General features: G+C 61.5%; 1 protein-coding gene and 2 long non-coding RNA genes across 3 annotated transcripts in view; 2 read left to right on the forward strand and 1 right to left on the reverse strand.

Annotated features, from left to right (window-relative positions):
- Positions 1-5,630: 5,630 nt before the first annotated feature.
- On the forward strand, positions 5,631-8,604 carry LOC120638125. Its single transcript, XR_005659615.1, has 2 exons — positions 5,631-5,751; positions 8,382-8,604. It is a non-coding gene; the product is annotated as an uncharacterized LOC120638125 (long non-coding RNA).
- On the reverse strand, positions 7,914-9,617 carry LOC103167790. Its single transcript, XR_485239.3, has 2 exons — positions 9,259-9,617; positions 7,914-8,580 (listed from the first exon to the last, which is right to left on the reverse strand). It is a non-coding gene; the product is annotated as an uncharacterized LOC103167790 (long non-coding RNA).
- Positions 9,618-11,670: 2,053 nt separating this feature from the next.
- Positions 11,671-14,274, forward strand: part of RNF152 (ring finger protein 152) — a 29,083-nt gene continuing 26,479 nt past the window's right edge. Inside the window, exon 1 of the mRNA XM_029053684.1 lies at positions 11,671-11,738. The gene's annotated coding sequence lies outside the window, so the exon portion shown is untranslated. The remainder of the gene's footprint in view (positions 11,739-14,274) is intronic.

Raw genomic sequence — 14,274 nt, forward strand, 5'->3', positions numbered from 1 at the left:
CGGCGTGTGCCGGGAGCTAGGTCTCCCCTGCCTCCGCCCGACTGGGTCCCGGGCCCTCCCTAGGAGGGGCACGGGGGAACCCCGCCGGGTCATCCGACCCCGAGGGCGACGTCGACGAAGCCGTGTCGGCAGCCGGCACGTTTTCTGAGGTCGTTTCTGACCCCGTGACCTCGGAGAATCTTTGGAGACCTTCGGCAGCAGCTTGTCGCCTGGATCGTTGAGCCCCGACCCTCTCCCAAAGCGCACGCTGACCTCCTTGGTTCTGTTTTGGTGTCTGGACATCTGCGGGTGGTGACCTAGGTGGAGGGATTTGGGGACGCGTCTCCGGAGCACGGGGCCGACGCGTGCCCTCGGCCTTCGTAGGTTTGCCGGGAGCTGAGACTCTGTTTCAGAGTCGCCCCCCCCCCCCCCCGCCGTCCCCTCCGGCCCCAGTCGCCGGAGGCGGACGGCGGTTCCGGGTCACGGTCAAAGGCCTCCGTGACATTTTTGCCACCTGGCCGGTCGGAAAGCATCTCCCGGTCAGCAAAAAGCGTAATCCGATGCAGCTTCTGATCGCCTCTGCCAGCATGAGGTGTGGAGTCTCGAACGGGGCAGGGCGCAAGCGAGGCTCGGTCCCTCCCGCGCTCAAGGCAAGGGAGGGTTCGGTCGGCCGTGCCGGGGAACGGGGAGCAGCCTGAGAGTCTCAGTGACCCTCTCGGCACGGACCGGATGGCCTCACCTCATCGGGGCAGGAGCCCGGGCCTGATGACGGCTCCGGGGCCGTGGTGAGCTTGGGGTTGCCCCTCCTGGGGGCCGAGAGCTGCGGAGATCACGCCTGCCGAGCTGGGCTACGCTCGGACGCCATGTGGCCGCCCGTCCGGGGAGGGGCCGCCCGGCGATGTTCTTCCGCGGCCGGTCCAGAAAGACCCCCCCCGCCTGCGGCTCGCCGGCCGAAGGAAGCGGAGCACGCGGGCCCAGGGATCTGTTCGGTCTGCTTTTTTGAGGCCCTGTCGAAGCCAAGTTCCACCTCTAAATCTTTTCTTTTGGACCCGAGTCTCGGGGGATTTCACTCTCACAGTGAGCAGGGAGTTAATGTCAAAGGAGTCAGACTTTCAGAACAACTACAGACCCCCCAAATAAGTACAGAAAATAATAATGATAACTGCGGTCTTTGTGAAACGCTCACTCCGTGCCAAGCACTGACCGGCTCTAATTAAATATAAATTAATGACATTTATTAAGCGCTTACCGGCAGATGAAATATAGGCCGTCTGGACGCAGTCCCCGTCCCGCGTGGCGCATCCCGTTCCACCCTCAGCCCATACATACCCGTATCTGTGCTGGAGGAGCAGCATGGCCTAGTGGATAGAGCGTGAGCCTGGCAGTCGGAAGGACCTCGGCTCTAATCCTGGCTCTGCCACTCTGCTGGGTGACTTTGGGCAAGTCATTTCACTTCTCTGTGCCTCAGTTCCCTCATCTATAGAGTGGGGGTTAAGATTGTGAGCCCTCTGAGATACAGGAACCGTGTCCAACCTGATTAACTTTGCATCTGCCCCACCACTCAGTACAGTGCCCGGCACATAGTAAGTACTTAACAAATACTATTAAAAAATTATATGATCATTTACTCTAACATCCGTCTCCCCCTTTAGTCTGTAAGCTCCTTATGGGCAAGTAACGTATCTACAAACTCTGTACTGTTCTCTCCCAAATGCTTTGCCCACAGTAAGCATTCGGTAAATATCAATGATTAAGGGATTGATTTTTTTTCGGGTAAGGAAACTGAGACGATGAGAAAATGTCATTATTATTATTAATAATAATGGTATGTGAGAGACTTGCCCCAAATCATAGAGCTGGCAAGTGGCAGAGCCAGGATCAGAGTGCAGCCCTCCTGCCTCCCAGGCCCGGGTTCTTTCCACCAGGCTCGTGCTGCTTCTCTCACAGATCCGTGAGACGCCCATGTAGGGGTCATGCATGCTCACGAGGTTTTCAGGGCCGTCAGGTCTGGTTTGTCCAACGTAACTGGGGAGAGTCTGGAAAGGGGATCGGTATTGCCGTTTCAATCGCAGGGGAGCCCCTTCCGAGGTCCCCGTCGCCGGCCAGCTGGAGAGTAAAGGACCCGCTTCGTGAATCAGCCCGACTCTCGGCTTCGGGTTCAGGCTTCGAGATCCTCAGGTTGATCCAGAAGCTCCCCTCCCCCTTCCCCGCCCCGCCGGGGAGTCTCACGTGGCCGTTGCTGAGGTCCTGGGCTTTGAGAGGGCGGAGGACGGGGCCCTGGCCGTGGAGAACAAGCGGCTACCTCAGCACTGTTTCTCCACCCAGTCCCATAAACCAGAGGGAAAAAGTCATTAAAAATGGAGCCGGCTGGCTGGCTGCCATGGACGGTCTTCTGGGATCCTCCCCTGTCAATGATCAACGTGGCGGAGTGTGATTAGGGTCAGGAAGAGGGGAGTCGGGGAACCTACGTGTTCCTGCCGCTTCCCGTCCGGATCCCTGGAGGAGTGGCCACAGGAATGGGGTGGAAATTGACCCAAGGAAGGAAAGACTTCCTGCTTAATCAGTCGATCATGTTTATTGAGTGCTTATTGCGTGAGGGGGACTGTATTAAGCGCTTGGGAGAGTATAGGGTAACGGAGCTGATAGACACAGTCCTGAAGCAGCGTGGCCTTGTGGTTAGAGCGTGGGCTGGGAGTGAGAGGCCCTGGGCTCTAAACCCAGATCCGCCACTTGTCCGCTAGGTGACCTTGGGCGAATCGTTTCACCTCTCCGTGCCTCAGTCACCTCATCTGTAAAATGATGGGGATTACGACCGCGAGCCCCTTGGGGGACGTGGACCGAGTCCGGCCTGATTACCTCCTATCCACCCCATTGCTTAATACGGCAGTGGGGATTAAGAGTGTGAGCCCAGTGTGGGACAGGGACTGTGTCCAACCTGATTAATCTGTATCTACTCCAGTGCTTAGAACAGTGCTTGGCCCCTAGTAAGCGCTTAACAAGTATCATAACTATCGTTATTATTACGGTGCCTGGAACAGAGTAAGCGCTCAATAAATACCATTAAAAAAAGTAGCACCTCCATTTCTTAAATTCCGTGTTGATACTATTTCGAAACCAAAATGATGGTCTCGATCCCGTTCTTTTTGGACAGGCGGCCAGACCGTCCCAGCCTCCGACCACATTGGATTTCATTGGAAAATAGTAGTGGTGGGGATTGGGGCGGAAAGTAGTTAAATGCGCGTCTACTAGGTACAGCGCACTTACTAAGCACCGGGGAAGTCTGAGACAGAGAAGCGGCCTGTTCTCTGCCCACGAGGAACTTCCACTTTAAAGGCCGCTCCACCCTGGGAGACACCGGGAGACTGCGCGTATCCTCTCTCTGACGGCTTTTCTTGGCTGGTCCTCTGGGCCAAAAGGACCAGGAAGAGCAACTCATATTTAGGGAGTCTGGATGATGATGATGATGATGACTGTGTCATCTGTTAAGCGCTTACTATGTTCCAGGCACTGGGGAAGATACGAGCAAATTGGGTCTGGACACGGTTCGGTCCCACGTGAGGCTCACGATCTTAATCCACATTTTACAGATGAGGTAAATGAGGCACAGAAAAGTTAAGCGACTTGCCCAAGGCGACACAGCATACGACCCCGCGGACAGCCTCCTTGAGCTTATGTAGGGCCAACACGGAGTTCAGAAGGACTTGTGAATCTTGAGCTCCGTCTACTCGAAAGCGATCTTCGAGGCCCGTTCCGAAGATATTGACTTCAGCCAGCAGTCTGGGTCACGCGATGGTCATTTACCCTTAGTTTCGTAAGGACGGTCGGATCCAAGTCCGATAAATGATGCCCGAAGCTGACCGAGCAGCCCAAAATTATAAAATTAAATTTCATTCTTGTGAAGTGATTAGGACAAGAGGGAGAGACCCCCAAACAATCCCATTCTCAGTTGGGCCTCAGCTTCTGGCTTGGCTGGTGCTCATTTTCCCTCCTAATCCTCTTTCACAAGGAATTCATAGGACTTAATTAGGGATAGTAAAGTTCAATTTAACTAAAGGCACTGATGCAGACAATAGAATTTAAGGGCAAAAGATAATTCCGTAGATAAGTAGGAGCTCGATGCGTTAACCCTAAAAAAATCCTTTCACCATCCAGCAAGAAATGAAAGGTCATCAAAAGAGTGGAAGGTGAGGAAGGAGGAAGGAAGGAGTCAGAATGGATGGATTTGGGTAGTATTTCGTATCTCTTTGCTCTGAGATACTCAAGAGAGTTGACCTGACCTATGTTTGAGAGGTGAAGTCTTCCATCAACTTTGCTCACTGTTATAGGTGAGGATTTTTTTTTTTTCCCGAATCTGAGCGGATGAAAGAGTTGCATTTCATGAAGAGATTGCCCTGCTCCTGGCCTGGGTGAGAAATGTCTGTTTAACTTTGTGTGTCTGAGGGTTCTCATCTCTGTCGCTGACTGTCCGTGGCGGGAGGGCCAAATGATTTAGACTTGGTTTCTTCTTATTTTCTTTTGTCACACACAGAACATTTGCTCTCTGGTGTTTATGAAATTGGGGAGAAAGTTAAAGAGAAAACTGGCCTTGTGCTGGCCTTGTTTATGCTGCAGGAATGCAAGGGAGTGGACTTCCCTTCATTGACACAAAGCTGATTCTCAGAAGAAGTGGTCTCAGTGGGAGAGCAAACACTTAAACTAGAGGAAGATAAGGGGAAGGGGGAGCGAGTTTTTCCATCAATCAGTAAGTCAGTTGTAATGGAACTTGTTAATTGCTCGCTGTATCCCAAGCACTTCACTAAACACTGGGGCAGGTACAGGCTAATCGGGGTGAACTCAGTCCATCTCCCACATGGGGCGAAAGGTAGTCCGGGGGGGGTCATGGGTCACAAACAGCATCAGGTGTCATCATTGAGGAGCCAGGCTGTGCAGGGTTGGGGGTCCCGCTGGGAAGCGATAGGGAGCGAGCGAGCCCCCGGTCAGTTCGACCTTCAGGGGTCTGAGATGCTTTGTGACCCGGGTTCAAGTCAAACCGTGAAAATGCCGGGGGCTCCGGCATTTTAACTGCGTCGTATTGTACTCCCCGAGTGCTTAGTACGGTGCTCGCTAAATACGATGGATTGACCTCACTGACTCGGCTCACCTTGAGCTTTAGCAACATCGCGAGGCAACGGATTTCTGTCCGGTGGCCGCCGGGAGAGGACCGAGCGAGGACAGGAGCGGGGCCTCGCCTTAAGGCAGGAAGAGCATCCTCAAAGAAGGGAGGGTCCCCCCGCCCTCCCGCGCCGCTCTCCGGATCAGGGAGCGTCCGGGGAACGGACGTGAGCTCTGAATCCAGACGGGGAAATCCCCACCGAGGACGGACGGCCAGAGGTGTCCTCTCCTCCTTTCCCCGCCACCAGCCTCTCCGGCTTCCGCATACGCCCGAACAGGTTCGGAAGACTAGGTCTCTGGCAAGCAGAAACCTGCTGGGCAGCTGTTTCCAGAGCCTGAGAAATCCCTCGCCCCGAAAGGAAGGACGGAGCGACCGCGGTCAGAGAACGGGGAGCGGGAACCTGAGCGAGCGGCCGCCCCCTCCCCTCCGATTCCCTCTGTTATCGTTTCCTCCCAGCTGCCCGCGGCCCCCCTCCCCCAGCCCCACCACCGACGTCACAGAAGCTTTCCTAGGAACACGGGACTTGGCCGGAGCCGGGGAGCGGGAGCGGGCCTCGACCGGTGGTGTTTACAGCGCGCGTCTAGCGCCGACGGCGGTTTCCTGGGTCGGAGCCAAGTCGGGTAGGTGGCTCCCGGTGGTTGTGAAAGAACCGTTTGAGGCCGGGGGTTAGGGAAGGACAGGGACAGCAGAGATCCAGAGAGAAAATACCCGTCGTCGTCGTCGTTCCTGTTATCTGTTAAGGGCTTACTATGTGCCAGGCACTAAGCGTTATGGTAGATACAAGTAAATCAGGTTGGATTCAATCCCTCTCCCGCGGAGGGCTCACGGTCTTAATGCCCATCTGACGGATGAGGTAACCGAGGCATAGAGGAGTTGCGACTGGCCCAACGTCGCACAGCAGACGAGTGGCAGTCTCGGGATTAGAACCCAGGTCTCTCTGACTTCCAGACCCACGTTCTATCCACTAGGCCATGCCGCTTCTCCTATTTATGCATCTCTCCCATCTTGACACCCTCACGCTATCCTCATAAACATGACTGATTGACTGGTTGATTAACTGTTGTTCCCCGAATCTTCCTTCTGCTCCCTCCCTTTGTACATAATTGTATCTGTTCTGTCTCCCCCAGGAGACTCTATGCTCCTCTAGGGCAGGGAGCTCAAGAGAAGCAGCGCGGCTTAGGGGAAAGAGCACGGGCTTGGGGGTCAGAGGTCGTGGGTTCTAATCCCGCCTCTGCCACTCGTCTGCTGTGTGACCTTGGGCAAGTCACTTAACTTCTCTGTGCCTCAGTTATCTGTAAAATGGAGATTTAAACTGTGAGGCCCCCGTGGGAAAATCTGATCACCTTGAATCTACCCCAGCGCTTAGGACAGCGCTCGGCACATAGTAAGCGCTTCACAGATACCATCATCATTATTATTATTATCTTTCTTCTGTCGGTCTTTCCAAGTGATCAGTTGAAGTATTCCACACTCAGAAGGAATTCGTTTGGGCGTTTGACTGACGCATTGATCTGGTTGAGCCCAGAGACTGAACCCGAACTGATCTAAGGAGATGGGCAACATCTAGGCAGGGCTGGGGTGGCCTGGAGACCCTTTTCCCCACGCCCCTCCAGCCCTCAGGTCCATCGGGAACGTGCTGTCTTCTTTGGGTTCGGTCCTTGTCCCGAAGCAGTCGCCCTCACCTGTCCCTCCTCTCCGTCTCCTCCGCTTGCCCTGCGGGAGATGGGGAGGCCTGGCGGGGGGGGGGGGCGGCGGGCCAGGCCCGTGGGATGAGGCAGACTTGGCCGAAGGAGGTTTCTGTCCCGCTGCCGACTGCTGAGATTCCACTCCAGTGAGGACTTGCAGCTAATGCTCATATTTGCGCAGACAACAATGGGCGCACAGTGTTTATGGGCATACGTGCCGCACCCTCACGTTTACATATACACACTAACGCGCGCGCACGCACCGTCCGTGAACCGTTTATCGGTACCGGCCAGTCGCTGTATGCCGTGAACGTTTTTAGCGTCGGAAGAACTTTCAGAGGAGCAGCCTGGCCTAGTGGAAAGAGCAGGGGCCCGAGAGTCAGAGGGCCCGGGTTTGATTCCGGTCCTGCCATTTGCTTACTGCGTGACCTCGGACGAGTCACGTCGCTTCTTGGCGTCTCAGTTTCCCCATCGGCAAAATGAGGATTAATTATCTGCTCTCCCTTCTACCCGGACTGTGAGCCCCCTGTGGGACAGGGACCATTTCTAGCCTGCCAATCCTGTATCTACTATAGTTTAGTACAGCGCTTGGCACAGAGCAAGTGCTTAATGAATACTATATTATCATCGTCATTATTATCGTTACTACTGTGATAACGTACACCGGTGTACTGTCCTAAGACGGGCTGTCATGTTTTATTAACGTATTAATGTGACCGTGAATGTGTTGCTAGGTCACGGAAGGATGGTCACGTGTTCACATTTTGTGCAAAAACATTATCTAGGGTGTAAATAAATCCCGAAAGTATTAGTAGTTTTTGTTTACGCTTTTGAAGAACCAGACCCTAGAGATTGGGTCAGGCCGAGCGCTGGGCAGCTTCCGTAATCCCTAACCCCCGATTCATCTTCGCCCCGCAAAGCTTGCCGTCAGTAGGTCTGTGAGGATGGCCATCGATCGACCAACCGTGGGTATTTATCGCTGCTTCCTGGGTGCTCTGCACCGTACTGAGCTTCAGGGAGAGGTCAACAGAAGAAAGTCACACCTTCCGTACCCTCGAATAGCTTACAGTCGATTCATAACAAGTAACCACGAGTGATTCTAAGTTGGCTCAATTTTTTTTTCAACAAAGAAGAGTATCTTATCTGGGGGTTGCATCACAGACCCTGAAGATGCATGTGTCCCCCTCGGTAGTGAGACCCGTTTAGGCTCCATTTAGGTCCATTTGGGTCCTTTTGGACTGGATTTCCCCTTCGTCCTCCTCCTCGTCCTCCTCTTTGCTCGATTTCCTTCCTCCTCCTGCTCCTCTCCCCCCGGTAGCCGCTCCCTTCACTCTGGACCACTGAGCCCAGCTTGAGCCCTTCTTTATGCCAGCCCGTGCCCAGCTGAGGAAGGGAGCCCGGTAGTTCTGAAAACCTCAAACCCTGGGCTTGCTGTTGTCCCCATTATTACTGGGTTTCCACCCCGTATTGTGGAGAGACGCAGCTGGGGAATTGTATGTTCTTCTGACTGCGCCTCTCTGCTCGTCCTCCCGTGCTCGTGCTCGTCCGTCCCGTGACGAAGCCAGGTCCCCCAGGGAGCGTCGCTATGAAATGATTCTGCCGTCCCAAGGCCGGTGGCCCTCGGGATTCCGCAAGGTGTCAGTTCCAGGAAACCCCCACCGGAAACTCGTCATCGGAACGGTCCGCGCCGAGCGCGCCACGGAAAGGACTCGAGGTTTTTCTCGCTCCAGAACGGTGCACGGTTTCCAGATGGCCACGCCGGGCCTGAAAAACAAAGCCAGTCAGAGACTTTGCTGTACACGTTCTTCCGACACCTGCGCTCCAATACGAAGCCGCCGCGGGGAACGGCGATTCTCCCCCGCCCGGGCTAATGCCGCGTGGCCGGGTAGGCGGGCCAGTCCGACCGATCCATCCATCGATGGCATCTGTCGAGCGCCTACCACGCCCGGCACTGTACGAAGCACTTGGGAGAGTGCAGTCCGACAGAATCAGCAGTGGGGTTCCCCGCCTGCAACGAGCTCACAGTCTAGAAGGATCCGGTCACACCTCGTTCTTCCTTCCGGGGGGGCGATGGCCATAGACTGTGAGCTTCCCTGCGGGCGGGGAACGTCACCGTTCACGACCGTACGGTAGTTGGCTTAGCACAGTGCGCTGCACGCGGTAAGCGTTCAAAAAATACGACCGAACGAAGGAATTACACCGAGGGGCGGCGTGGGAGAGAGAGGCTCGGAAAGGAGGAACGCGAAGGCCCAGGGGCTTGTCCGAGGCTGGGAGAAAGTCATCCGGGGAGAGAACGCGGGATGGCGAGAACCGATTTCGTCCCCCAAGCGCCGAGACAGCTCCCTCCCCCAGCTCCCCTCTCTGGAAATGGCGTGACACCCCTTAGACTCTCTCCGTTCTGCCAACGAGGTTCCGGTTCCGTTTCGGTCATTAGAAACTCACCATTAGAAGAGCCAGGACTTATGCCTGCCCACCTGCCACTTCACAGGCGTGGTTTGCGGGGGCCCCTTCCGGTCGCTTAACTCTGTGGGGGGGGGGGGGGAAGGACAGTTTCAGGTTTAGCGGGCTCGGGGCCGAGCGGGAACAAGTGGCCGGTAGGAGACGGCTCTCCGCCCGCTTCTCTGCTGGGAAAAACGGGCCGTTGGCTCCGTCGGGGAGTTCCGAGGATGACGGACCGCTTCCTCCGTGCCGGCACGGTTCCGGCCGCGGGCCGGTTACGAGACGGACCGATGGGACGCGGTCCCTGTCCCACACAGGGTTCGCAGTCAAGCTCCTCGTGGGCAGGGGTCACGTCCAGCAACCTCGTCTTGTCGTACTCTTCCAAGGGCTCAGTCCCACCCGGATGACTGCATCGGCCTCCTCGCCAACCTCCTGCCTCTCCCCACTCCGGTCCACGCTTCACTCCGAGGGAGAGGGCACAGATCTCACCTTCATCTCGTAGGTCGCCCGTCCGGCCAGTAGGGGAGACGGAACCCGCGCCCCCCTCCCCCCCCGTCTACGTCCTCCGCCTTAGGCCACGCCGCCTCCCCGGCGAAGGCGAGGGACGGCGGCCGCCGGCCCGCGGCCGCGCCGCCGGCCCTCGCCGGAAGGACGGGGGGTCCCGCTCCGGGGAGGCGGGACCGCCGGGGGCGCGGCTCCCGAGAACGGAGGGAAAACCGACGTGGCGTCTCTCCGATCTGCGGCGAGACGCCGACTCCCCGGCGCCCCCGGGAGAGAAGGAGATCTCCCGTCGGCCGTGACGAAGCCGACGCGAGTCGGGGGGGAGGGCCCCAGGTTCTTCTGGTCGAAATAGGAGCCCGGGTCTGATACGCAGGCAGAGAGGACAGAAGGGAAAGGCGAGGCTCTGCCCGCCGAAGGACTCTGAGCCAGGCCGGGGAAGTCACGGCTCCGTTAGGTTCTCAAGGGGGAAGGCTAAGTCGGGCCGACGTTAAATAGGTGTCCGGGGTGCTCCCGCTTTGTTACCGTGAAGATTTCCACCGCGGCGCCACGAGCCACCGTTGCGGGGGGGGAGCGGGATCTTTTCTCCTTCCGCATCTCATCCTTTCGCATCTCACCCGGCCGGCGTCGAAACCCCGCGCCGCCGCCGCGGCTCGCGGGCCGAGGCAGCCTGGGAGCGGGCGTCGTCCGACTCGCCGTTTCCCCCCTCTCCCTTCCTCCGGGCTCCCTCCGGCCCACGCCGGGGAGCGGAAGGCGGCGGCGGCGCGGCGGCGAGAGCACGGGGCCGGGAGGCGGGAGACCCGGGTCCCGGGCCCGGCTCCGGCCGAGGCCCGCTCCCGACCCGGGGCCAACTCTGCCGCCCTCCCGTCCGTAGAACGGGCGCGAGGCGACGGCTCTCCCTGGGCCCCGGAAGGCGAACCCTCTGCGGTCCGGGGACCGCGGAGGCGGGGATTCCGAGCCCCCGGCTCTCGGCCGAGGACGTCCAAGTCCGGGGCGGTCGCGGGCCTCGCCCGAGGTCGCCCGGCCGGGGGCCGGGGGTGCGGAGGGAAGGCGGGGGGCGACGGGGAGTCGAACCACGTCTCCCGGCCCGGGCCCGGCGCTCTTCCCCCTCGGCCACGTCGACCGCCGGTCCCGTACCCGCCCGTCGCCCGCGGGACGGAGGCAGGCCGTGCCGGGGGGCGGGAGGAATCGACCGGAGCGGGCGGGGGACGGGGAGAATCGGCCGGGCCGGGCGGGGGGGACGGCCGGAGGGGGCAGGGGAAAGAGCCCGGGCCGGGGGGTCGGAGGTCACGGGTTCCGATCCCCGCCCCGCCGCCCGTCGGCCGGGTGACTCCGGACGAGTCACCCGACTTCTCTGTGCCTCGGTGACCTCGTCGGTCGAATGGGGCCGAAGACCTCGAGCCCCACGTGGGACGACCCGTTCACCCCGTATCCCCCAGCGCTCAGCACGGCGCTGGGCACGTCCCGGGCGCTGAACAGATACCGTCGTCACCGTCGTTATCATCCGGAGCGGGCAAAGGGAGGGGAGAAGCGGCCGGGGCGGGGAAGGGCGGCCGAGAGCGGGCAGGGGACCGGGAGAATCCACCGGAGCGGGCGGAGGGGGCCGGGGGCCGCGAAGATCAACCGGGGCGGGCAGGAGCGGCCGGAGCGGGCCCGGGGAGGGGGAGAGGGAGCCGGAGCGGGCGGAGGGAGGGGTGGAGGAGGGGGAGGGGGCGGGGGCCGCGTTCTCTAGCCCGTGGGGAGGAAAGAGGGGTCGGGGGGCGGTGCTCCGGTGGCTCCGCCCCCCCCGCCCGGGCTCCCGGCTCCGCCGGGACACAAAAGGCCCGAGCCGGTGCAGGCGGAGCCGCGGGAGCGGCCGGCGACCCCGGCGACCCCGGCGACCCCGGCCGGCGGCCCCAGCAGCTCCAGCAGCCCGGGCCCGGCCGGGGGGTCGGAGGGCCGGAGGGCCGGAGGGCCGGACGCCGCGGGAGTCGCCTCGCCCCTCGGTACGCTCCCGTCCCTTCCCCTCTCCCCTCTCCCCTCTCCCCTCCTTCCCCCCGTGGTATACGGTCCTGCCCCTTCCAGCGGCCGAGCCGGGGGCAACCTGAAGAGGGCGCTACCGCGCGCAGGGGCGGGCGGGGGGAGGGCCCCGGGCCGCCGGACGAAGGCCGCCGGGGCGTGACGGGCCGCGCCGGCCGGGGGGCGGCTGTCCGGGGGTGCGTGCCTTCGGCCCGATTTATCCGGCGCCCGCCCTGTGCGGAGCGCTGGGACCGGGGGCGCCTACCCGCGAGCGGGCATCGGGGCCCGGGGCCGCGGGAGGAGGCGACGAGGTCGTCCCACGTGGGGCGCACGGTCCCCGTCCCCGTTCGACGGTCGGGGTCGCCGAGGCCCGGAGAGGGCAGGCGACGCGGCCGAGGTCGCGCGGCCGACCGGCGGCGGGGCCGGGATCCGAACCCGCCGCCTCACGACCCCCCGGCCCGGGCTCCCTCCGTCGGGCCGACGCGCGTGAGCGGGCGTACCCGTGGGTGGGCGCGGGCGTCCGGGACCGGGCGGGCGGGAGGGCGAGGGCGCCCGGGACTGGGTGTCGCGCACGTGTGGGCCGGCCCGTGTGCCCGTGTGATGTCGCTGCGCCTCCGCGTGCCGACAGATGAGCCCCGGCTCCGCCGGGCCGGCCGCGTGCCCTCCCCCGGGGCGTCGTCCTCCCTGGCCCCCGGGGGACCGGACCGGTCTCCGACCGCTCAACGGGCGACGCTTCCCCGGAGCGGGAATCCGGGGCGGCGGAGACTGCGGAGGAGAGGGGGGGACGGGGAGCGGGGAGGTGCTCATTTGTCCGTCACGCGAAAGCGGAGCGGAGACGCGCCGCCGCCCTCCCCTCCCGCTCGTCTCCGCGCCCCCCGCCTCGTCCCCGACGCCCTCGGCCGGCGCGGCGGGGACCGGGGCGCGCGGGGGCCGTGTCTGTGGTCGACGCCGCTGCGCCCGAGCGTGTCTGACCCCCGACTGCGTGTCGCTCGCTGCAGGCGGAACGGAGCTCGGTCACGGCCGAGCCCTCCCCGCTCGTCGCCTCCTGCCCGCGGAGCGCCGAGGTCCCCGCCGGAGCCCGCCGTGCGGAACGGGGGGAGACGGGATGCGGTGGAGGACTCGGGTGACCTCCCGGCCGAGGGCGGGAGGGGGTGGGGATCGTCAGGGGTCCGGGGGAGGCGTGCGTCCCGGTTGTCCTTCGTGGAGGGTGGCCGCCGTTCCATCCGCGGCGTTCCCCCCCCCCCCCCCCGACACCCCCGGCCTCGTGTCGGGGCGGGGGGGGGGAGCCTTAGTAGAAAACGTTTCGGGTGACTTTTAAAGCCTGATACTCTCCCCTTGAAAACCAACCGGGAGAGGACTGTGTGACCCCCCTCGGACGGGAAGTTCCGTGTCGGCCGCGTACGGATCGCCGCGTGAATGTAGGACTCGGAGCGTGTTTGTTTTCGGAGCTGGAGAGACGGATCCCCCCCCCCCCCCCCCCCCCCCGTTCCGCGAGCGGCCGACTGTTTCGAAAAGCTGTCGTTTCGAGAGTTCGGTGATGACGGACGTTACCCGGGTCCTCGGTGGAGGGCTCGGTTAGGGACGGCGACTTGCTGTGGCGACGCGCACCGTTTTGTTCTCGCGGCCGGGACCGCGTGAAGGTGGAGGGGTCGCGGGGGCGGGGCCGGGTCGTCCGGGGGGAGCGACGGAGCCGGACGCGGGCCCCCTCCCCTCCCGCGCCGAACCGCCGTCCGTTCCCTGGACGCCGCCGCCCCTCGGCCGCCGGTCGGTTTCCTCGCACGTGACCTCCGATCTCGCTCGGCCTCTTCTGCCCGAGGACGGACGTATTTTCCTCGGATTTGGCCAGATTCGGTAGGAATCCTTTACCTCCGACAGAGGCGCCGCAGATTCTAGCCGTTCGGGTCTTCCCGACGCCGAGGCTCGTGTCCGAGGCCTCGCCGGGCCCAGAAGCGGGCCGGACGCGGGCGGACTCCCGGGCCGCGCGGCCCTCCTTAGGCGCGGTGGCTTTCCGGCGGTTTCGTCTTTCCCGGGGGCTTTAAATGGGGGCCGGAGGCCTGCGGGGAACCGGCTCTGGGAAGGGCCGGGTTAAATCGTGCTCCGCCGCTCTCTCCGGGGACGCCGCCGTCTCGTGGGGATACGGATCCCGGAGGGTTCTCCGTCGACCTCGGGCCTCTCCCCGCGCCGCCCGGGTTTTACGCTCCCTCGCTAGAGGCGGGTTATTAGAGGGTGAATTGCAAGCGTATGGCCTGAGATGTTTTGCGTCTTAGTATCGGCTGATCCCGTGGTTGTCTCGTGCTCACCCAAGTCCCTGTCTGGGCCCTTGGGAGACAGAGGCCGAGGGTTTGGGATGATTAGATTTATGACCCTCGGGCACATCACGCCGGAGAGGTTTTGACAGGTGATTTTTATGTCGGCAATAAGACGGGGCGGATCCGCTCTCCAAGCGATAATGAAGCGTGGCATCAGAGGGAAGGTACGTGGAGTCGAAGGGTGCGGTTTTTACAGACTTCGAAAACGAATGCG

This window comes from Ornithorhynchus anatinus, chromosome X3 (assembly GCF_004115215.2).
Source record: "Ornithorhynchus anatinus isolate Pmale09 chromosome X3, mOrnAna1.pri.v4, whole genome shotgun sequence".
Classification (NCBI taxonomy): domain Eukaryota; kingdom Metazoa; phylum Chordata; class Mammalia; order Monotremata; family Ornithorhynchidae; genus Ornithorhynchus; species Ornithorhynchus anatinus.